This window comes from Sturnira hondurensis, unplaced genomic scaffold (assembly GCF_014824575.4).
Source record: "Sturnira hondurensis isolate 20B ecotype Veracruz unplaced genomic scaffold, ASM1482457v3 Scaffold0002597, whole genome shotgun sequence".
NCBI classification, from domain to species: domain Eukaryota; kingdom Metazoa; phylum Chordata; class Mammalia; order Chiroptera; family Phyllostomidae; genus Sturnira; species Sturnira hondurensis.
This window is the reverse complement of record NW_028075228.1, coordinates 6,201,091-6,226,241: the sequence shown is the minus strand read 5'-3', so window position 1 is coordinate 6,226,241 and position 25,151 is coordinate 6,201,091. Positions and strand designations below refer to the sequence as shown.

Below are 25,151 nucleotides of genomic sequence, written 5' to 3'. Positions count from 1 at the left end.
TATTAGCTATTCTTGTCATTATTAGTCTTGCTTATTTTATAAAGTTGCCAGGATCTGATAAGAAAACATATAAAAATACTTAATACAATGTCTAGCTATTATAATTACAAATGTAATAATAAATACACATATTTACAATATATATAAGTGTATTTGCATATATAAAAATAAACACAAACATTTTGTTTATGTTACTGATATCCATCTGTCTTATAAGCTCATTTTAAATGCTATGTTAATGGTTAAAAATATTCTATCGTACATGTATTCGTAACCAAACTGCTACAGCTATTCATTTAGACTATAACAGATTTCTGTTGTTATTAATAATGCTGTAATGAATATCCCTCTTCATGTTATTTCCTTAGATAAACGCCTTGAAGTGGAGTTGCTAGTTGTATGCTATACACAGTTTAGAGCTTACAACATCGCCCCAGTGCCCAGCAAAACGTCTGCACCACTTTGCATTTCCATGGGGATATGATGGCCTGGGTTCTCGCCAGCCCTGTGTGTTATTTCTGCAAATGTTTGCCATTCCAGTAGACAACACATAGCATCTTACTGCTATTTTATTACTTGTTTTCAATTACTAGCAAAATTTGCCATATGTTTTTTCATCGTGTTAACTTCTATTTCTTAAAACTGTCAACTTATAATATTTGTGCATTTTTCCACTGAGGTATTTGCTCTTTTCTTAGTGATTCTGCCAGTTTAAAATTTTAACTTTCTAATAGGAAGGTTTTGGAATTTATTCTTCTTTAATTTATAAAGAAGGCCATGGGGCATGGCCTATCAGCAGTGTTCTGAAACTTTCCTTGTGTGTGCTACAACTTCCTGTGGACTATTGTATCCTTTTAGCTGATGCCAAATTCAGCCAAGGGTCATTGAACTGGAACCCATTCCTAGGTACCCCAGAGACTTCTGACTTTATGCCTTTTAGTGGATCCCTTTTCATCTCTATGATGTTTTCCTCATCCTTCTAAATGCCACGTTCATTCTGCTCATTGAAGGAAAGAAATATGTAACAATAGTAGGTAAGTACGCATGGAGCTATGATGGTGTAGCTCTACGTAGTGTGGGCTTCTCTTTGTTTGTGCTTCTTTTTAAACTTGCGCGTGTTAGGTCTCTATACAATGGCATTTGTGCAGGAGATGCTTCCTTTTAAACATGGTGAGGAAACTATCAAAAGATTTCCATTTAATATGTGGAAAAAATCACTTTAGATTTTGTGCTCAGAAATTTATCTTCACTCATGGTCTAACAGAAGTTGCCTGACTTTGCTGTAAGGGGCAGATAGTATCTATTTTCAGCTTTGCAGGCCACGGACTCTACTGAGCTCTTTGATTGTAGCACAAAAGCAGCCATAAGCAATCAGTAATTAACATGCCTTCTGTGTCTAGTAAAATTTTATAAAACAGGCAGAGGTCCAATTTGGTTCATGGCCATAGTTCTATGACTCCTGGTCTAAAGACGAGAAAAACTTAGTGTCGGAAATGGTATGGGAGGAGAACACATTTTAGCTCATTGCTGTTAACAGGAAAATGCCTTCAACATACCACAGCTGTGGACTTGATTAGGTAGAGAATTCCCCAGAGAACTGGCTTTCTTTCCCACAGGCCTTAGAGAATCCAGCTTGGAGAAGATCTGAGTAGAAACCATGTGGGTAGATGAAGAAAAGAAAGGAAGAATAGTGTTCCCAAGGTCTCATTCCAGCAGGGGACCCAGCCAGATAGTCTCCTGAAGCTAAGGATGGCCTTAAGACATGATGAATCCCTCCTCTGGGGACACAATATGGGGAGCTGTGTGGGATCTGGCCCCTGAATAACATTTCTCAACTCAACAGTTTCCAATTATTCTAAAAACAAGTGATTTTACCTGAAAGGGCTATACATTAGTTATTTTACTTGGTACTCTTAGTGGATTTTGTTCATTTCTATTTCTGTTTTTTTGGTTAGTCTTCAAAAGGCATTATTTTTCAGAGACCAAATTCCAAAAATCACCTAACAACCTTTTGGAAAATTACCTACGTGCTCTGCAGGCCCTGCCTGTTTGTACGCCCCGTGGCCTTGTCACGGCAAGGGAAGTAAGATCAGAGCCTCCATTACCTCAACACAGGCTGCCCTTTTCATGGTAAGCTTCATGAAATCTAAAAGAATAAAAAAGAAATGTCTGATCTGGCTGAGGCAGGGACTATTGGCAAGAAACTGGACTGAGGGTCATGGGACCCATGTGATATTGATCAAATCCCTCCTCCTCCGCATGTCTCAATTTCTTCCTCTGTCAAATGAGAGCATTGGACTAGGAAGAGAATGGTCAGTGTGTGGCAGGTGTCCCATCACCCTGTCTTCATTTCCTGTGACAGGCGTTGAGGCACCATCACGACATTCTTCCTGGTTACCTGGAGAAAACGGCCTTTCCTGCAGGCCCGGCCCAGCTGACTGTTCCCTCCCCCAGGCCTTGGGTGGTCTCAGAGGCCCCCTGTGCTGTCCAAGTTCTGTGATCCTCACCAGCCATGGATCTCAAGCATGTTCTGTGCTTCAGTAGGGAGTATTCATTACTTTGGACATATTTATTTAGCTACCCCTAAGTGTAGTAAGTCCCTTAAAATGTAAACTTTGCAATTTGCCTATGTTTTCTTGGTGCCATAGTTTTCCATTTTCTGTCTTGTGGCCTGTTATCAAATGTCTCTTTAGAGAAAGCTGGGTAGACCGGGGTTAGCTTTCCATTCACCCAAGTTAATGCTTCACTGCCTGGGGTATTTTTTTTTTCTTTTAATGAGAATTTTTATAAGAGTTTATTTGGACCAAATTGATGACATGCTGGGAAGCAAGATCTTAAAGGCTCCCGCATGGGGAGTTTTAAGATCCTGTGCCTTTAATAGATTTCCTGAGCTAATAGTTTCCCTTATTTACTTCCCTAGGCTGTAATCATTATTGTGGCTGACCATTTTGATAAGCTACTTCTGTGAAACGTTCTTCTGTGAGTGAGAGACACTCTTTGGGTGATTATTTTCTTTAACCTTGTTTTCAGTTACAGAAAATGATTCTCACAGAAAATTTTTTCTTTTGTTCAAAAAATATCCCTCAACTATTTAAATACCACAATATTTTCAATCCTGAAAAAATCCAAATTGATTCATACATGAAATTTACCACAGCACTCTTGATTCAGGAAACTTGTGCTTCTCTCTCTCTCTCTCTCTCTCTCACTCTCACTCTCTCTCTCACACACACACACACACACACACACACACTTTTCCTGGGTTCACAAATAAATTAGGGTCACTAATTCAGTGAAATGGAATAGAGGGAAACATAGGAGTAGAAAATTGGCATGAAGTTGGGGGCATGTTGGCACCCATTCTCTGTATCATGTACAGACCGCAGAGGTGGTCTGCAATTTGGGGGTCTTATTAACAGCCAAAGCCAAGAGGAGGACTTTTTCAGGCTTTTGGTTCACAGGGTCCACAGGATAAAACCGTTGCTCAGATAAGGCTTCCATTTCCTTGGTATTCACATCTGACAGGCATTTCTGTTGTGGGTTCCGACATAGGAGGCACACGTGATAGAGTTGTCTCTGCTTATTGTATTTAAATATTGCCTTACACAAAACAAACAAGGAAATGAAAAAATCTGGTGTGTCTTTTTTAATAGTTCAATCTAAAACTCTTATTCTTCTAAATTAAAAGGAAGAATACAACTAAAATTCAGGCATCTGAAGGGCATGACTGATTTAAGGTTTTCTAATGGGAAGATTATTCATTAAGATGTTTGTTCAAGGGAGCAGGCTCTTCTTTGGGAAGTCAACTAAGCCACAGAGCTCCATGGGAAAATGGTTTAAAACATAAATGTATTTTGGAATTCTGCCTCCCACTTTTCTTTCTTTCTTCCTTTCTCTTCTTTTCTCTTTTCTTTTCCCTTCCTTTCCTTCCCTTTCTTTCCTTTCCTTTCCTTTCCCCTCCTCTCTCTTTCTTTTTTAAAAAAATATTTATTTTAGACAGAAGGTAAGGGAGGGAGAAAGAGAGGGAAAGATCGATATGTAGTTGCCTCTTACATGCCCCCTATTGGGGACCTTGACCTGACCCCCAATCCAGGCATGTGCCCTCACTGGGAATCAAACCTGAGACCCCTTGGTTCACAGACCAGCACTCAATCCACTGAGTCACACCAGCCAGGACCCTTCCTTCCTTCCTTCCTTCTTTCCTTCCTTCCTTCCTTCCTTCCTTCCTTCCTTCCTTCCTTCCTTCCTTCCTTCCTTCCTCTTTGATACTCCACTGACTCAATGCTGTATCTGATTACACAGACTCCAAAATACAAAGCATTAACACCTCAATACATTTGCAATAAGTCACCCAGTCTTCACAAAGATTCTTGATGCTAATTTCAGGCACAGAGGATCCTTTCCCAGAATCTTGATTTAGATAGATCATAGTTAGCATGAGCAATTAATGAGCTTGGAGCCTGGTCTGAAAGAGATGCTTAGGGCAGGAGATCTTCACCAAGACTGCCCAGAACTGCCATTGTCAGTGATGGGTAATTGCACAGAGAGGACTGTGAGTTTGGTCAGTTACCACCACTTGCAGCCTCAGCTTCCTTGGAAGGTCCAAGACTTAATGACCATCTCAAGTCCCTTCCTTTATTGTGTCTTTGCTAGAGTTGGAAATAAATAACTGAGCTGAGTTGAAGTCAGCTCTTCCAATATCTCATTGGAATCTGAGGTCTCAGCCACAGAGTCATCACTAGATTAAATCACTCTTTACAGAGAGTGATATAAGTGGCATTCTTAATATGGAGTTTGTGAGGTAAACTTGCAAACAGAAACTATAGTCTTCACAGAAACTATAAATCTGGCAGGACAAATGTTCTTATCTGCATTTGGAGGTAGGCATCTAAAGCCCAGAAAGTTCAAGTGACTGAGGAGGGCTTTTATTACTTATTTTTCTAAATTGAATAAAATAATTTTGGAAACAACCTTAAGTACCCATCAATAAATGAGTGTATCAAAAAACTGTGGTACATTTACACAATGGAATACCAAGCAGCAGAGACAAAGAAGGAGCTTCTACCATTTGCGACAGTGTGGATGGAACTGGAGAGCATTATGATAAGTGAAATAAGTCAGGTGGTGAGGGATAAGTACCATATGATCTCACTTTTAACTGGAACATAATCAACAAAAGAAAAAAGCAAACAAAATATATCCAGAGACATGAAATTAAGAATAATCCAACAATAACCAGAGAGAAGGGGAGAGGGGATCATGGGGGGAAGGGTTTTCAGGAACTACTATAAAGGACACATGGACAAAAGCAAGGGGAAAGGTGGAAGCAAGGGAGGTAGGTAGGTTTGGCTGAGGTGGGGGCTAGTTGTGTGTGAGGGAAATGCAGACAACTGTAATTGAACAACTAAAATAATTTAAAAAAAGAATTATTCAATTATTTTAGTATCTCAGAACTCACTTCATACTGCCGCCTAGTGGCAGTATCCAGCAATGCTCTCATTAAACCCCATCCCTATCAGAGGCTCTGAGTGAAGTGAGTTTCATGCTGGAACTTATTTGGAAACTCTTTTCTGAACTGTCTCTTGGAGACTCTCAGTTTCTTAGGTATCGAAGAGATCCTCCAAGAAATAAGTAGGTTTTGTGGAACTCAGAAATTCCCACTTAAAAAATACCACAGTTCCTATAGAAGTAGAAGAATGAAGAACACACTTTGGAAAACATCTTGTAGAGGGGTGAGCATTTCTTTAAGACTAAGGCTCAAAAACTGCCCTGCATTCATCTTAGATTTCCTTACAGTTGGTATAGCAGGAACTCAACACACTGTTGAAAATACTAAATTGGCCATATACCTTAGATTATCCAGAGGATTCCACATGTCAAAAAGAATGCTCCATTATTTCTCTACCTGCTCATACACTTGTCAGACATGTTATCAATTTTTACACCAGAAAATACTGTCCTAGTAGAAGTAGGAGTGATCAGTGTTACAGAGAATTGTGTGTTGTGGTTGTAAATACGAGAGACCATGTTTGAGCAGACCTTGGGTTATACTTATGGCCTTGACCTGATGAACAGGCCACACCCTGGGTCCTCATATGACCAAGAAAAGTAGCAATGCACTCAAGAGTGAAGTGATTTAAAAATACCAGCACCTATGATGGGCTAGCAAGAATGCAAACACTTGTATGTATGAATGTTTTTTAAAGCCTTACTCAACCTTGGAAAGTTATCCTTATCATATTGTTGAAGAAAGTCAGGTTCTGAGAGCACTTCTGATACTTAGTACAATTTTGGCTCCTCATTTATAACTATTGGCTCAAAGCTCTTTGACCTTGTGCAAGTTACTTAACCTCTCTGTGCTTCAGTTTTCTCCTGTGAAAGAAGGATAATAATATTATTTCCTACTAAGGTGATCATAAAGATCATAAAGATTAAATGAATTAACACACATATATTTCTGAGAAAAGTGGCAGGCACAGAAAGCACTCAAGAAGAATTAGCTGTTTTTGTTATTATATATATTACATTCTCACATATACACATGGAATATATGCATGCACACCCATGCACCCTGGTCTCACCCAGCTTACTCAGCAAGATTGCTTTTGGATGACATTTGACTGTTTCCAAAAATCAAATCTACTTTCCATGAACAAAGATTGTTTTCATCATAAAGTTTCAAAGGGGTTGTGTTGTGTCCTCTGAATGTAATTCTCATAGAAGAGACCAACAATATTATTGGCAAATAAATATTTTGGCAAGTAAATCTGGTTTGAGTGAGTCACACCATCAGATGTCTACTTTAAAGGGAAAAACAGTAATTTCAGTGTACAAATTATTGTCTCATTACTTTATTACACACCAAAAGAGAGTTTGGGGTAAAATGTCTAAAAAGGATTAACAAAACCACTACAAGTTGTTCTGTCATTTAGCATTTAATTAAAAATAACTAGGAAAACAACTAATTGAAATGCTCAGTGCAATTTTATTTTTAATTCAACAATATGTTGACTGAGTTTTCCAAATTACTAAAAGCATTCAGGCAGTTCCGGGAATTTGGATGTAGTAACCCCTCAGCTCTTTTTTATTTAGAATGTTGGCATTTTACACCAGTGTCAAATACGATAATTATTTTTCACAGATACTGAATTTAATAGAGCAATTGCTAAACACATTTCTGCATTTGGCTCTCCAAGATAAAGTTTGTAAAATTTGCAAACTATGAACAGTAACTTGACCGTATATTTGCCTGACAATTGTCTAAGAAATGGTGCCCTCAGTGAAAGAGAGGGGGAAATAATGAAACCAGACATTGAAGTCATTGCAGTTCTAATTGTGGACAATTTCAATCCCTGCGTTCTGTGTAGATTAGCCATCACAGACTGAAAACAAACAAGCAAACTAAGTAGATGAACCTCACAGTCACTAGAGCCAATTAGAAATCCAAAGGAAAGGCCTGTTTGTACTATGTTACAAAACCACACAAACACATGCGTATTGGCTTCAGCAGTTTTGACAGATCTGGAAGAAAGCACAAATACAGAGTCCGGCACAAATAAATCATAGTTTTTATTGCAAAATCTTTTATTAAAAAATCATAAGCATGTAATTCTGTAACAACAATATCACACTCAAGCACCCCACATGACATTTTAGGTGAAATGTTCAAGTTAAAACTATTATTACACCCATGTTATTACCCTACCATCCACACTCAGACAGGTGTTACTTCTGCCAGATCCTGTAGATTCAGACAATTTTAATGTGGCCTAAGAAATTGCAAGTGATATTAATAACATGCCAAGCCTTCACTCCAAAATGAAGTGACTGCAAAGTAAGCAAAGTTGGAATGTGGACTGAATCAACCATGGGTTCTGATAATTGGTAATGTACAAATGTGATTCATTTGTGATGAAGCAACAATTTTCTTTGTGGCTAATTGCTATGAATTGAATGTTTATACTCCTGCAAATTCATGTATTGAAGCCCTCATCCCCAGTGTGGTGGTATTTGGAGGTGAGGCCCTTGGGAAGTGCTTAGGTCATGAAGGTAAACCTCTTGTGATGGGATTAATGCTCTTATAAAAGAAGAGACTTCAGAGAGATGATCTCTCTTTACCATAAGAGGACACAGCAAGAGCAGAACAGGTTCTCACCAGACACCAAATTTACTGGCAACTTGATCATGGATTTCCAAGCATTCAGAGGCATAGGACATAAATGTTTGTTATCTAAGCCATCTGGTCTGTAATATATGTTGTAGTGCTAAAATGACTAAGACAGTAATGCTGGTGGAAATAAACTATACCAAGTATTTCCAAGGTGATGAAGTGGCTTTCTCTTTGGTACACAGAAAATCAACCTCTTTGTTTTAGAATTGGGTTGGTATACTTGCCAGGTCTGGGCTGTTCCCTGATTCCTCTAGGCAAGATCCCAGGAAGCCAGGTCCTGCACCTTATAGGAAACTCTGAAGGCAAGTGGCCTTTAGTCACTCGGCACTGCACGCCACTCATCAGCAAGCAGGGGTCTGGCCACATAGGGCCTCCTGGGACCTCAGTTACACTCATCACTGCATCCTGAGCACACTTGCCTTCTTTCCTCCTGACATATCTCCAAGCTCCTGCCTCTACAAGCCACCTTCTTTCCACTGCTTCACCTGGATCCCAGTCAGGTCTTCTTGCCCCCACCAAAACACTCCCATTCCGGTAACCTCCTCTTGGTCTTCCTGCTCTCCCCTAAACTAGTCTTCATAGAGCAACCAGACATCAGCCCCCCCATCTCCATTCCTAAAAAAACCTATCATTTCCTTAGTAGCCTGGTCCTTTGCCTGAAGGACCATCCATTCTTATCCATCTATTCTTTCATTCAGCAATGAGTCCACATGCCATGCAGGTGTTTTTCATGATGGGCGGTAGTTGGGATAGAGTTCAGACTCCAAAGCAATGACAATTTAGTGGAGGAGTCAGTCAACTAAGGAATAATAATGGAATTCAGGTAGGGATAAAATCAAGGACGAAAAATAAAATAGAATGGAGACTGACGAAACTGCTATAGATCGGATGGCCACAGTAGGCCTTCCCATAGGGGTCACATTTGAGAAAATTAAAGTAAAAGGGTAAATTCTACAAAACTGGGGGAGCATGCACTAACCAGAGGTGGACAATAGCCCCAGCCTTTGTAGGTCTGAGGAATGCCACAAAGAAAGGAGAGGCTGGGGACTAGTAAGCAAGGGAGAGAGCAGTGGCTGATGGGAGGAGGGTGCACTGCAGAGGTGGGACTGGTAATGATAATTATGTGGGCCCTTTTAAAAAAGATTTTATTTATTTGTCTTTAGAAGGGAAGGGAAGGAGAGAGGGAGAGAAACATCAATGTATGGTTGCCTCTCGTGGGTCCCCTGCTGGGAACTGGCCTGCAACCCAGGCATGTGCCCTGACTGGGAATCAAACTGCAATCATCTGGTTTGCAGGCCCATGCTGAATCCACTGAGCTACACCAGCCGGGGCTATGTGGGCCCTTTTATGCTATGATGAGGAGGTTGAACTTTATTGGCTGTGATATGTTTTTTTCATTCAGGTAAAATTTACGTGACATAAAATTACCCAATTTAGAGTGAATAATTCAGTGGCATTGAGAATACTCACAATGTTGTAGAACCACCACCTCCATCTAGTTCCAAACCATTTTCATCATACCCCATGATTAGTCTCCAAACTCCCTACCTGCAGCCCCTGGCAATCATCAATACTGTTTCCTGTCCCTGTGGATTATGGATTTACCTATTCTGAAAATTCAAGTGCAGAGATAGATTCATGTCACTTTCTGGCTTAACATCACTCCCTTCCCATCATAAGTAGGCTCAAACCCAAACTCCTTAGCATCCTCTTAATTATCAGGCTCCTCCCCAGTGTTCTGTGTTTCTTCCAAGCAGTCTTCGCTTTACTCTTTAAGACCCAGCCTCACTCGTTCTTCCTATTGTCTTTTGAACACTCAGGACTTTGTTACTGCCTTAGGGCCTTTGCCCGTGTTGTTTCTTCAGCCTCAAATCTTTGCATGAATGGTGCTTCCTTGTCATTCAGGTCTCAGCTCAAATATTGCCTCCTAAAGAGCCCTTCCCAGTTTACCTCATGTCATCACCCTGTATTATCTTGTTTATATCACAGTTCACTGTCTGATGTTATTTATTTTATCTGTTTCCCTATAAGAACAAAGTTTCCATGGAAAGCAGCAGGCTTATCTTCCTTATTCACTGGCATATTTCCAGCGCTCCCTGTAAGTGCGCCAGGCATGTTGATGTTGGGATAGTCCAGGTTCTCTGTAAAGCAGACACCACGGCAGGAAGAAACTGCAAGGGATTCATTAGGGAAATTCCTGGGAGAGAAACTAAGGAAGGAACTAAGAGGCTGGGAGAGATATCAGACCAAGATGCCAGTCTGACCTCCAGTAAAGGAGAGAGGGAAGGAAGAGAGGCTGGGTGGAAGCCCCTGAGATTGTCGTGAAGTTCTAAGAAGTTTGGCAATGCCATTAGGGTGTTCTTGGCCCAAAGCTGACCAAAGCTATGAATTCCCCAGTAATGCCACTCCCTTGGTATCCTTGTTACACTCAGTAAGTGGCTGGGAACAGCATGTGGAAGAGTGGCCTTGGCAAGAAGTGTGGCAATGGACTGGGGTCAGTAATTAATACTCTCCCTTCAGTTAGAGACCATGGCCACCACAGAGGTATATACAAAGTATTAGTTCAGTGAATGAGTAATAAATAAATGAGTGAATGAAAGAATTACTCACTTATGATGTTTATACCTTCCCCTTCCTCATGCTTTCAGACTCACTTTTGACGTTGTTAGCTACTTTTTTTATTGAGCGTCTATGATGTTCTAAGTCATTTGCCTGCAATGCCTCATTTAGTTTTCATAGCAACCCTCGGTACCATTTTTATCCATCCCCATTTCATAGATGAGGAAAATGAGGTTCCAATAGATTAATTTGCACAAGCTTAGAAGCTACTAAGTGGTAGAGCTCTGTCTTCTAAAGTTTATACTTAAAGTCTGTACCTGTAGCTGTTGATGCTGTGCAGTATTGATGGATAGTGGATATAGGTAGAAAGAGATGCCCTGCCCTGCAGAGGAGGGTCCTGAAAATGGCAAGGATGTGGGACATAAGAATGAATCCCAGGCTTAGGCCAGGTGACCAAGATGTGCATTTATGAATTTGTATTGATCCTTCCTTCCTTCCTTTATTCATCATTCACCAGTCATTCATTCATTTAGCAAACACTTGTAAAAGACCTCTGCATGCCAGTCCATGAACTAAGTCCTTTTTTATATTTTATTTTATATTTTTAAATGTTTTATTGAATTTATTTGGGTTACTTAAACTTTGTTTTTAAAACGTCATGGAAACTGTGTGAGATTTTTGAGCACTTGAACTGTGGCTGGTCTAAAGACATGTGTTGTGAGTAGGGAATATACACCATGTTTCACAGAGTTAGTATGGAAAATAGCTGTAAAAAATAAATCTCACAAACAGATTTTATACTGTTACATATTAAAGTGATCATTTTGAATTATATAAAATTAAATAAAATATATTAAAATTAACCCCACCTGCTTCTATTTACTTTTTTAATGTGAGCTGTTAGACAATTTGAAAAGCACACCTGGCTTATTGTATTACTCTCCTGTATGGTTCTGGTGTATCAAACAGAAAAGACAAGCACTTTAATAGTACAGAGGGCTCTGAGAGCACAGAGTGAGGAGCAAATGACTGTGAGGCATGGAGACAGAGATGGCACATTTGAACTAGACCTTGCTGAGGGAGTTGGATTTTGTCCGATGAATAAGCAGGGGATGGCATTTCAGGTGGATGTCAAGGCATGGATGAAAGGGTGGAGCAGTGAAGACAAAAGCTGCTTCCAACAGTTCAGGACTGGGACTCAGGGCAAGACTTTTGCCTTGGTTGGGTTCCCTGGGAAGCAGATTCTGAGCTGGAGTTTTGTGTGTTTACTTATCCAATGCTCGTTTATTAAAAAATGCATATCAGTTGGTTAAAGCATCATCCTGAAACACCCGAGTTGCCGGTTTGATCCCTAGTCAGGGCACATACAGAAATCAACCAATGAATGCATGAATAAGTGAAACAACATATTGGTCTCTCTCTCTCTAAAAAAACAAATCAGTAAATTTTTTTTTATAAAGTGCCCTTGCCTTCAGCTAGCATTTGGGTATGGGCTGTCTGGGGAAAGGGGAAAACCTCGGGTGAGATGGCTGTCTGCAGCGGAGGCAATCGGTGGTGGGGAGAGAGGATAGAGTGCTGATGCAGTGATCCCTTCCTTCCTCCATGCTCAGTGCCCAGGGTCTCAGATTAGCTGAGTGAGTAAGAGGAGGTCATATCTCTGTCATGTCAGGTGGGTACTTTGGAGTTTGTATAAATTACAGCCAAGGCAGTGGTGAATTTGTATGTGTAATGCATTTACCCATAGCCCCTAGAGTACACTAGAAGACAATTTCTTGGTGTTTAAAAGATTATCCTTTTAATAATTCATTGATCTTAACAACACAATACATCAATGGTTTACACCAAAGCCATGTTTTATCTGCAATGCACTTCTAAATTGAAAGGTACCATAAAATAGCACTTAACTTTCAGAATCCTTATGTTATCTAAAGCTTAGTTTCATATTTGTTTGATGATAACAAATATCCTGTCTATTTTATTATCTAGCACAAGCTCTAATTTAGGAGCTCAGGAATAAATGAGGTGGTGCCTGCAGGTGAATTACACATGTGTGTGTGTGGTGAAATGTGTGGGTGGGTTTGACCTTCTAGTTTATTGATAGCATTTTCACATCAATTGATAGTCATGCCGTAAGATACATCTACGTTCCTATCTCAACTGATCCATTAGGTATGAACTTCTGATACCAAATATGTGGGGTTTTTTATACCAAGCAATTTCCCAGCTGTCTGGACATAACTGGGTATCCTAAAGTTTAATTCATTCTGACACTAACTTCTCAGAATTACCGGAGACCCCACTGGTTAAGGACCAAGTCCCCAAAGACTGTCCTCACTTTAGATGCCAGTCACAAGTAGTGGGTCCCCAGGTTACTTACACTTTTGTCTGACTTCAATGTTAATTGAAGGTCCCCACACACTCCTTCTTAGGCTTGATAATTTACTATAATGGCTCATAGAACTCAAGGATGTGCTTTTCTTGTAGTTACTGGTTTATTATAAGGATATCGTAAAGGATACAGGTGAAGAGATATGGAGGGTGAGATCTGGAAGTGTCCTAGGCGTGGGAGCTTCTGTCCTCATGGAGTTGGGATGTGCTACCCTCCTAGCACATGGATGTGTTCACCAATCTGGAAAATCTTCAAACCCCATACTTTATGGTTTTTATGGTGGCTTCATTATGTAGATAACACTGAGTATTAAGTTAATCTCAAGCCTCTCTCCCCTCCCAGGAAGATGGAGGTGAAGTTTGAACATGTCACGCTTCTTGTCATGGCTAGGTCTTTCTGGCTAGGTCTTATCAATGGCTGAGACCAGCCACATTCTGAAGCTCTGCAGGAGCCCACCAATAGTTGCCTCAAGAGAAAAGAAGATGCTCCCATCACCCAGAAAATTCCAAGAGATTTAGGAGCTCTGTGTCAGGAACTGGGGCAGAAGCCATATACAGGGTCCAGCAGAAGTTACGCCTGCTTGAGTGTGGTTGGTAGGGTAATAATATGGGTGTAATAATCTATAGTTTTAATTTGAACATTTCACCTAAAACATCATATGGTGTGCTTGAGTGTGATATTGTTATGTTACAGAATTACATAGTTATGATTTTGTAATAAAAAAGTTTGTAATAAAAAGGGATGTTATTTGTGCCAAACCCTGGCACAAAATGTCCTTCTTTTAAAAAAATATATTTTATTAATTATGCTATTACAGTTGTTCCATTTCCCACCTTAATTCCCCTTCACCCTGCATACCCTCCACCCACATTCCCCCCATTTTAGTTCATGTCCATGTGTCATAAGTTCTTCAGCTTCATTTCCTGTACTATTCTTGCCCTCCCCCTGTCTATTTTCTACCTACTGTCTATGCTACTTATTCTCTGTACCTTTTTCCCCTCTCCTCCTCCCACTCCTGTGTTGCTAACCCTCCATGTGATCTCCATTTCTGTGGTTCTGTTCCTGTTCTAGTAGTTTGCTTAGTTTGCTTTTAAGTGTAGTTGTTAATAACTGTGAGTTTGCTGTCTTTTTGTTGTTCATATTTTAATCTTCTTTTTCTTAGATAAGTCCCTTTAACATTTCATATAATAAAGGCTTGGTGATGATGAACTCCTTTAACTTGACCTTATCTGAGAAGCACTTTATCTGCCCTTCCATTCTAAATGAAAGCTTTGCTGGATAGAGCAATCCTGGATGTAGGTACTCACCTTTTATGACTTGGAATACTTCTTTCCAGCTCCTTCTTGCCTGTAAGGTCTCTTGAGAAATCAGCTGACAGTCTGATGGAAACCCCTTTGTAGGTGGCTGTCCCCTTATTTCTTGCTGCTTCTAGAATTCTCTCCTTCATTTTAATCTTGGCTAATGTAATTATGATGTGCCTTGGTGTGTTCCTCTTTGGGTCCACCTTCTTTGGGACTCTCTGAGATTCCTGGACTTCCTGGAAGTCTATTTCCTTTGCCAGATTGGGGAAGTTCTCCTTTATTATTTGTTCAAATAAGTTTTCCACTTGTTGCTCTTCCTCTTCCTCTTCTGGTACTCCTATAATTCGGATATTGGAATGTTTAAAGATGTTCTGGAGGTTCCTAAGCCTCTCCTCATTTTTTTTTGAATTCTTTTTTCTTCATTCTTTTCTGTTTGGTTGTTTATTTCTTCCTTCCTTCTGGTCCACTCCATTGATTTGAGCCCCAATTTTCTTCCCATCACTATTGATTCCCTGTGCATTTTCCTTTATTTCACTTAGTGTAGCCTTCAGTTTTTCATCTAATTTGCAACCAAAATCAACTTGTTCTGTGAGCATCCTGATCACCAGTGCTTTGAACTGTACATCTGATAGATTGCCTCTCTCTTGGTTGCTTAGCTGTATTGGCTTTGGGGCTTTGATCTGTTCTTCCTTTTGGGCCTTTTTTTTTTTTGTCTTGTCACTCCTATTACATAGTGAGGGGCAGAGCCTCCTTAGGTGTTCACCAGGGTGGGGTAACCTATGTCACTGGGTTGAGATGCTGTATGTGGGGGCAGGGTGGGTGGGCTTGTGTACATTCCAGGACCCTGTGGGTCTTTCCTACAAACTCTCCTGTGAGGCGGGGAGTCTCTCCCAGTACCTCAACTCCCACGAGTGTTTTCAGTTGGTGCTTTTAGGCTTTATTTCTGTCTCACTGCCCATTTTCACCTGGTTTATCTGCATGTGAATTTGTGACCATGGTCAGCCAGCTGCCTTGTGTGCCTCCCTAGGTTTGCTCATTGCCACCCCTTGCCTGGGGTCTGCCAGCTGCTGCCTACATGCCCAGTCCACCAGCCACTGCTTTTTCCTACCTCAACCACACTCTCCAACAGCCACTGACTCCACTCCTCTTACCAATCTGGATGAATGGTTGTCAGACTTCTGTACAGTTCAATTTTCTGTCTGTTCTGGTTTTGTTTTTGATTCTAAATCTTTGCTTTCCTTAATTTTGGTTGTGCGAGGAGGCACAGTATTTCCACCTATGCCTCCATCTTGGCTGGAAGTCCAAAATACACTTCTTATGTTACAGCATTCCTTTGACAACAAAGGTATAGACAAATAATCTCCTTTAGGAAAAACAAAGTTATGTTTTCAGCATAACTGGAATTGAGAACTAGTCAGATTTTTTTTTCTACATGTCCTTATTTGTCTCACTGTATCCTCGAACTTGGAATTCTGGATGATGGGCATGTGCAAGTGATTTCAAAGGCTGAAGTGTCCCCAGTGTCCCCCATTGCCTTGAGAATGAAGGTCAAAACTATATGGTCTAAGCCATTGGCCCTTCTCTACCTCTCCTGCCTCATTTTACATCTCTCTCTCCCTCTTTCCTCTCTCTCTCTCTCCCTCTTACCCAGAAACTTGACCCTGTGTTTACTTTCCCAAACATGCCATTCAAAACTATACTAACTTTTTTTAAAAAATAGCTCACTTTTTTAAAAAAAATAGCTCACTTTTTTGTCCACCCCAGCACCTTTGCACCTGCCACTCCCTGTGCCAGGAACACCTTTCCTTGAGTCCCATTTAGATTGTGAGTTCTTAAATTCCAGTTAAATGCTAATGCCACCAGAAAGAAAAGCCTTCTCTGACTCTCTGATCAGTTTGGAAGGATCCTAGTCCCACAGCACTTCCCCTTTTCATAGTACTCACCACCCTCACCAATATCTTTATTCCTGATGGGTAGTAAAAACCAGGAGGGCAGACTCTTGCTCATCCACAGCATAACCGGCTGGGTGCTCACCACATGGAGAGTGTGAATAAGTGAGTGACCATAAGAATAGATAAAATATCACAGACAGGCCAAGCAGAACAAACTCTGGAGCTGAGTTTTACTTGGATATTGATGATCATTACTGCAAGAGTTTCAACAAATTGATGAGGCTGCAAGGCAGTTTGCCCTGGTTCGAGGAGTATACCAGCAATGAAATAGAGAAGACAGATAGGGAGTAAACTCCATCAAAAAGCTCAGCTGCCTTGGAAAGTTAAGAGATAGGGAAATAACTTCAGAGGTGGGTAGAATTGAAAGGGGCTTTTTATTTTTTCAGTTTCTCAGAATAAATAAGCCTTAAACATATTTGTAAGCTGCTGGGAAGTAGCCAGGGGAGAAGAAGTCATTGAAGATGGAAGAGAAAAAGAGGGTAATTGATGGAGCAATGTCCCCAAGGAGACATGAGGGATGACATCAAGAGGGTGGGTCAGGAGGTGAGCCTGAGAGAGGCCAGTGCCGAGGCAGGTGATATTTCTGTCCAGCTCTTCAGCTTTGGTGCAGAAGAGGGAGGAAACTATCAATCACTTCCTTTCTGCTTGGGCGAATGCCAAGGAGTTCTATGGCAGACACTTCCCCAGGCAGGAGGCTTGGAATTAATTGCGAGGATTAAGCATAAACCAAATGAAGCAGGAAAGTCCTAAGCACTAAATCCCAAGAATAGAGCCTTTCCTGATGGAGAATATGCATCTGAGAATGATCAGGTGGCCCCGAAAGCTGCAGGGCATCTCTGCGTACTTGGAGATCACATTAATGCCCCTTCAAAGATCATTTCACATGGGCCAAGATGTATATTGATTTTGGGTTTTTTTTTTTTTTGGCTGTGATTATGCTTCCACAAAGAGAGCATGATCTCTGGAATCTGTTTTGGGAGTAAAAATGCCTGTACAGGAGAAAAGGATGTTTTTTGACCTTCTGCTGGTATTGTGTCATTGTTCTTGTCATAGCTTATTTGCAAGCAATGTAAGGCCCCAAATTAGGAATCTCCTTGCAATCCTTCAAGTATGATTTACTTGATTAACAAAATTTTTGTGGTATGCAGAGGATTTGCCTAAGGGTGGGTATGTATGTGTGTAAAGGAATAAATGAGATTCTTGGGTTGCCAGAGAGCAGAGCTGAGGGCAAGCTGACCTTGCGTTTACTCTAGGATCATGGCAATGGACCAAGAGAGCACTGTCAAGTTAAAATATAAATATTTGGTTAACAAGCAAGTACATGGGTGAAGGCAAGAACGAGTGGATCAGAGAATGAGTAAGATTACACATTGTTCTCTAGGCTCTAGAAGGTTTTACTCCCCAAATAGGCACATTGCCCCAGACATGGTAGATACTTAATATTCTTCATGTAATCAATCAATAAATAGCAGTCATGCAGCCATGACATTTGTGGGTTAAATGAATTAATACTTGATAAATACTTATTAAGAATTTAGCATATAATAATAGGTGCAATTAAAGTGTTAAATAGAGAAAATGGACATCAGCTATACACCAGACCCTGTTCTGATTTCCAGGGTATAACAAAGCAGAACAGACACAGGTCCTGTCCTTAGGGAGGACATTTAGAATCCACTGGGTGGTTTCATTACCCTGGTAGGACATCATTTCCATTGCTTCTATCTGTAGAGAAGGTTTTCTGTGCCGATGTTTTTCACACACAGGACTCCTAATCCTCCCAGAAAATCTTAGCTGTATTAGCAACCTCATGTTCCCTGAGCTAAATCTTAGAGAATTCTTTTAGTGATTTGCTCAAGGTTGCTCAGCTACTGGGAGACAGAGCTAAGAATCAAACACACCTCTGTCAGATTCCAAAGTGTGGGCCATTTTTTCCATATTAAACTGTCTCTCATTTGCCCATTTTAACATAAGAAAGAACTAAAAGGATTATGTTGTTGTATTTGAGGTGATTTGTGAAAGTTTGACAGCCATTTTTCATAATAACCATAGACTTTACATATTTTTGTGCCCTGACCTTCTAGACCAATGAAACCCATTTTTTATGTTCTGAGGATATTCTCCTCAGTTTAAAATGATCAAACCTACTGGGAAGAAGGGTTCCCTTAGGAGTTGCTTTATAAAATAAACAGAAATCAATTTTGACTTGTTTTTAATCATGATAAATGAAGCCATGTTGTGGGGGGAAAGTCCCAGCATTAGTTGAGGATCATTTTGCCAGGATGCATTGGTCTTTGACAAGCAATTAAGAAGCCCTCTGATTGTGGCTGGCAGTGCCACGGCTCAGCACACTCCTGATTAATTCTTATTTTCATTCCTTCCTTGGGATTTATTTACTCATTTCACCTGGAATCTGTTTAGCTTCTTAACCTTTTCCTTCCCCCATTCCTCTTTTTTGCTTGGCTCCCTATACCTTCAGCTACCCACTCATCAGTGCTGTGCTCATTCCTGCTGGTGAAATGCCATGGTGTGTTGTCGTTCACTCACTGTTCATCCATTCATCCACTTAGCTTTTCTTCCTTGGGCATCTTTCATGGTGGACTTCTTCATCTAAGACCACCTTGGTTGACAGTTTCTATTTCCATCTAGGTATGCTCGCAAAGCCCAGATAACATCTTACTTGGGTTATTTGGAGGGAGGGGTTCAACTGATGTGAGCTAGCTACAGCAGGTTTGAGAACGAATGGATGGGTCTTGGAGAAGTTACAAAAGATGGAATCAACATCTTTATCTTTATGATTATCAACTATTGAGAAGTTTTTCTAGTCCAGGGACTGGGTCTGAATCTTTCATTCACTATTGCTTTTAATCTTTGCAGAAACCCTATGAGGAAGGTCATGGGATGAGGGCCTTATTTTATGGACAAAGAAAATTTAAATCAATGAGCCTCTGTCGGAATTATTAGTAGGATAACCCACAGCAGACGCAACCTCACACGTGGCATCCACAACAGCAGTGGCACTGGACACCTTGGTTGGGTTGAGTTAGCCAGGACACCCATGGAGCCATGAGTTCCCCAGAGCTGAGACCTATACCACACCACCCTTCTCGGCCTGCCCCACATGGGGACAGAGTGACTTAGTGGGTGCCTGGCCCTGTGAAGAGTGTTCAAATGCTCTGCTTGTCTCCAGTAGACTGTCTGACATGTGCAGTGGGGCCACTGTGTCATGGTCTCTGAGCTTCATCCTCAGCGTTTCCTTCCATCTATTAGAAGTTCCTCCCTGGTGCTGAACCCCCTGTCTGCATACCCTGCCACCCTTGGCACTTGAGCCCTTGCCTCAGTCTCCCAGTGATTCCGATTTTCTAGTCATGACCGCCTTTGGGAAATGCTTCTCCCAGTTCAGTTGGGACCTTTTCCTGTGGAGCCGAGACTCAATATGGTTTGTCTCACTTTAGGGGATGGTGCACACAGGGAAAGGGAAATGGACTGTTACAGTGTAGGACTTGTGTTAAGGGCTTTACAGTGACAAGCCTCAAATAATCTGTAAGCATCTTAATGAGACAGGTTTATTGGCTATGTTTCATACCTGAGCACACTGAGGTTGGAGAGGTGGTGTAGATTGCTGGAGTCCTGTTAACTAGGAAGCGGCAAATAAGACTTGGTCCCTGGTTAGCCTGGTCTCTTTCTCTCCTCTTTGCTCTCCTGGAAGTCATAGGATACTGCGATTTCCTTCTAAACTGCTTTTCCCATTAAAATTATCACCTGTCATTAAAATATTTAAGCACACAAATTAACTGGCACTAATTATGATATTTCAAAAGATGACAAGCAATTCAGAGTGAGATTTAAAGGGAAAAAAAGCACCTAAATATAACTTGGCATCTTTCCTAATAAATAGAAACCTTTGTCAATCAGGACTTTATCAAATGCTGATATGCCTCAGGTCTAAACAGAAGAGAACATTATGACTCATCTACATTTTAGTAGGCTCAGAAGCATGTAAATATTTTTGGAAACATTTTGGTACCCAAAGCCATTGCAAGTAGCTTTCTATTAAGTCTCTAATCTTGTCTCTGAAGAGAAGTTGAAATGATGACTTTCAACTTAAATTGGGAGATCTCGAGGTTTCTCCTAGACACCCTCATCAATTCACATCCCTCCAAACCCTTTGTCCCTTTACACTTTGTGGTAAATTAAGGCAGAGACCAGAAGGTGTACTCTGGGGGGAAGGGCGCTCTATCTGGATGTGCAATCATGCATCGTGGTCTTTGTTCTGCAATCGGTGTCACTCAGCCTCTCCTTCCATCAGAGCACGAAGCACATTAACTAGTAGTCCACGTTCACCAGAGACAGCTGACTGCTCCTGAGCAGCTGGGCAGCTTGATGAGCAGGCCATCACTCCTTTGGGGCCATGAGGAGAGGGCAGCATTTGAACTAGGTGAATTTGGGTTTCCTCCATGGCTCTCACACCCCACAGGCTTCAACTCTGCTTGTCGCACTTTGACTCTTCTCTAGAAATTTCTCCCCGAGTGTTTGAAACAAATAGCAGTGATTTTCCAGGCAAGTGGGAGGAAGCAGAGGCAGCCCCATTAGCACAGTGAATGGCTATTGTTGCTGGCAGTTTCCCAGAACCACCCAATATGTTGAAAAGAAAGGAAGAGACTGAGAATCACTGTTCTGTGGATTGTTCTAGACCTGCTTATTTTACAAGTGATGCTATTGGGGCCTAGAGAAGGTAAGTAACTTATCCAGGGTCACACAGCATTGCATAATGTAATCTGAACACTTGAGAGCAAAATTGATTTTGTTCTACATTTGACAACTATTTTTAAGGACAGGTAATCATAACAAAGTGATTAGAATGTTACAGAATGAATCCTGTGTGTGTGAGAATTGTTATACAAATTTTAAAAAACTACTAAAGAAAAATTAGAACTTTCCAAACAAAAATGTTCAAAATAGTGACTAAAGAAAATACAGCATCCAGCATAAATAAAGGCCCTTAATTACAAAATCATAAGCATGTAATTCTGTAACATAACAATATTACTCTCAAGCATACCACATGGCATTTTAGGTGAAATGTGCAAATTAAAACTATCAATTGTCGCACCCATATTATTGCCCTACCAACCACACTCCAGCAGGCGTTACTTCTGCCAGACCCTGTATCTTAGAGCCCATGTGTCCCTTGGAGTAGTGCTGTCTGATACAAATTTATGTAAAACACATAATTAAGTTTAAATTTTCTAGTAGCCAAGTTAAAAAAAATTGAAAGGACCACATGAAATTAATTTAATGATGTGCTTTAGTCCAGTGTAATAAATAATAAAATAGTATTGCTTCAATATATGATTAATATAAAAAGTTGCTGAGATATTCATTCCTCTATACTGTCTTTGAAATCCAGTATGTGTTTATTTCATACTTTGCGCACATCACACTTTGGACCAGTCAGCTTTCATGTGAATGACCAGTTGGTTTCTCCTCTGTCTCTTCTATGTCATGTCTCTCATCTTTTTTGAAAGATATAGTTTGTAGATTATGCTATTAGTGTTGTCCCAATATTCCTCCTTCACCCTTCTCCACCCAGTACCCCCATTCCCTCCAGCATCCCCTTCTCCTTAATGCATGTCCATGGTTCATGCATATAAGTTCTTTGACTTCTCCATTTCCTACACTATTCTTAACATCTCCATCTGTTTTGTACCTCCCAATTTGTGCTTCTTGTTCCCTGTGCCTCTCCCCCCATTTTCCCCTTTCCCCCTCCCAGCTGATAATCCTCCATTCGATTTCCATATTATGATTCTGTTTCTGTTCTGCTTGTTTGTTTTGCTTAGTTTGTTTTTTAGATTCAATTGTTGACAGTTGTGAATTTATTATAGTTTTAATGTTCATAGTTTTGATGTTCTTCTTTTTTTTATATATATAATTCCCTTTAACATTTCATGTAATAATAGCTTGGTGATGATGAATCTCCTCTTTCTATCAGGACACCAGGCATTGGATTTAGGGCTGACCCTAGTCTCATATGACCTTATTTTAATGTAATTACATCTGCAAAGATCTATTTCCAAATAAGGTCACATTCTGAGATTCTGGATGGGCTTGGGTTTGGGCAAAGGGACAGGGACACCACTCAACTTAGTACAGCTTCCAGTAAAGGTTTTCTCCCAAGATCCTTCAGTGGGTCTATGAGTAACTTAATCTGAAATGCAGAATTTTAGAAACAGAAAGGGTATCTGACTGTCACCTAGTTCAGTAGAATCCTTTCTTTTGAAAGCCATTTTCATCACAATTTAGTCCAGAATAGAAAACAGAATGAAGCACAGATGTGTCTGAGGAGGAGGAGAGGAAGGCCAGAGTGACCCGTGATCCCTTCCCTTTGCCACTCACGAGGCTCTCAGAAGATTGGCTTAGCATCCCTAGGGCCACACCAACCCCTCTTTAATCATAACCCACCTACTGTATAGGTCTAGAGCAAATGTTAGAGATATGTAGCGAGATCTCCACAATTATACCACAACTTGAACCTGAGCCTTGCCTCAGCTACAAAGTGTCCAGACTCTTGACACATCCATCTCTCTGTTACCAGCAGGAATGGGTGACAAAAGCCGGTGGTATATTTTTCTTTGGAAAGAGAAAGACAAACATTGCAAAAAGCAAACCATTTGCAAAACATCTGTTTTGTAAAACTGTAAAAGAAAGTTCATGGTGAGGTCAAAGCCATGACAACATCTGCTGCCTCCTGTGGATTTTCTGTCTCCAAGTAGAGGAAAAGCTCAGCCCAGCCACTTCTGGGTCTGTGTGTGAGGAGGGGACCCTGTCAGGACTCTCTGCTCAGTTCTTCCTGCCACAGCAGGTCTGCCCGGGATCTGCTCAAGTCCCATTTTTCAAGAGCATTTTGAGTATTTCCCTCAAAGTAGAGACGGTGTATCTTTGAATCTAAAGCGTGATCTGAGACTTCCAAATTTCTTTTTAAAAAAATTTAGCTCCTCCAGATTCTTTTAATAAATAGCCTTAATTTTTAGAACAGTGTTTAGGTTTCCAGAAATTGAGCAAATAATACAGAGAATTCCTATATATATATATATATACTCCCCCACACTCATACCTTCCTCTATTAATGGCCTTTCTCGTTAGTGTGGTACTTTTGTTACAACTGATACTGCAATATCAATACATTATTATCAAGGAAAGCCCACAGTCTGCATAATGGTCCACTCTTGGTGGTGGGTTCTCTGTGGGTGTGAACACACGTGTGAGGCATGTGTCCCTCTCATGGGAGCAGGCAGCAGTTCCACTGCCTGAAAAGCCCCCATGCTCCACTCATTCCTCTCCCTTTTCCCCCTGGTCCCTGAATAGCTCATTTCTTTCTTTCTTTTTTTAAAAGATCTTATGTATTTATTTTAGAGAGATGGGGAAGGGAGGGAGAAAGAGAAGGAGTGAAGCAATGTGTGCTTGCTTCTAGCACACCCCCTACTGGGGACCTGGCCTGCAACCCAGGCATGTGCCCTGATTAGGATTCAAACCAGCGATGCTTCAGTTTGCAGGCCTGCGCTCAATCCACAGAGCGACACCAGCCAGGGCCAGCTCATTTCTTTTTCATCACTGAAAGATATTCCATTGTATGGATGTTCCAACTTACTCTTCATGATTCTCACCTGTGAAACCACTCTCTGTGTGTACCGGAAGCCAGATGTACAGCAAGATTAGAGGGTGCTTCGTGGGCACAGCCTGCTCTGCAGGAGGAAACCCATCCAGCCCCAGGCCATTTGCCTGCTGGCTTGCCATGTGTCTGAAATATGCTGCTACTTCTCTGTAATATGGTTCCAGAAGGATATTTTGCTTTTTTTTTTCTTAATTTAAGACAATACATTATTTGGGAACATAGATGTCTGTTGGGTTTATTTGCTCCTGACTCTATTGGACCATACCATCTTTAGCCTGTAGAAGACTTCTGAGAAAAAGGAATTAGGGGTGGGAAGAGGCAAGGAGAGTTTTGAGATGAGAAAGGGATAAGAGCACATTTGGAAGCTTGACATTTCCCAGGATATTGCTCTGTGGGTGCTAAGGGTGCTGAGTGGATAGAACTTGAGAGAATAGGTGCTTCCTGTGGAATTAACATTTCAAAACAGCCCAGAAAGTGCCAGACGCAAGACCAAATGGACCAGCTAGTAATGAATATTCCTCCCAGATAGGGCTGCCCAATGCATGGCTGGTACAACTTGTCGGGGTCCAAGGTGCCCCTTCCTATAATGAACATGGAGCCCCAGGTTAGCCTAAGCACCAGCCAACCAACAGCCGTGGGCAGCGGATGAATACCCTTTGAAAACCTATATTAAACAAGAGTTCGGAGGCTATTTTTTATTTTAAATAATTCAGAAAAACAGAAGTCTCTTTTTTCTCCCTGTAACCATATTCCTTTCATACATATAACCTCATTATTAGTGGATGGACATCCTTCGAGAACATTTTATGGATATCTAGATACACATATGTATGGCCACTGATGCATAGAGGTTTGTGATATGGGTAAGATATATATGATCCTACTATTTGAAGTTTTCTGGAATTTGCACTTAAATCGTTAAGTCCTTGTTAACTGCTGCATAATATTCTTTTAAATAGATATGTTACATGGGACATCCACATGAGGAGATAGGCATTTATTCCCAATTTTTACTATTACATATGTTGTAGAAGTATTAATATTTACCAATGCCTGGCTCTTTTCTACTTCCTGGACATACGAGTTGATAAAAGATTATACTTCCCTA

The 25,151-nt window shown here is 40.8% G+C and overlaps 1 protein-coding gene and 1 long non-coding RNA gene across 2 annotated transcripts in view; one reads left to right on the top strand and one right to left on the bottom strand.

Moving 5' to 3' along the window:
• Positions 1 to 25,151, top strand: part of CDH13 (cadherin 13) — a 1,051,180-nt gene that overhangs the window by 260,017 nt on the left and 766,012 nt on the right. The gene's annotated exons all lie outside the window — the stretch shown is intronic.
• Positions 15,243 to 23,865, bottom strand: LOC118983032 (uncharacterized). Its single transcript, XR_005065630.1, has 3 exons — positions 23,855 to 23,865; positions 16,179 to 16,186; positions 15,243 to 15,362 (listed from the first exon to the last, which is right to left on the bottom strand). It is a non-coding gene; the product is annotated as an uncharacterized LOC118983032 (long non-coding RNA).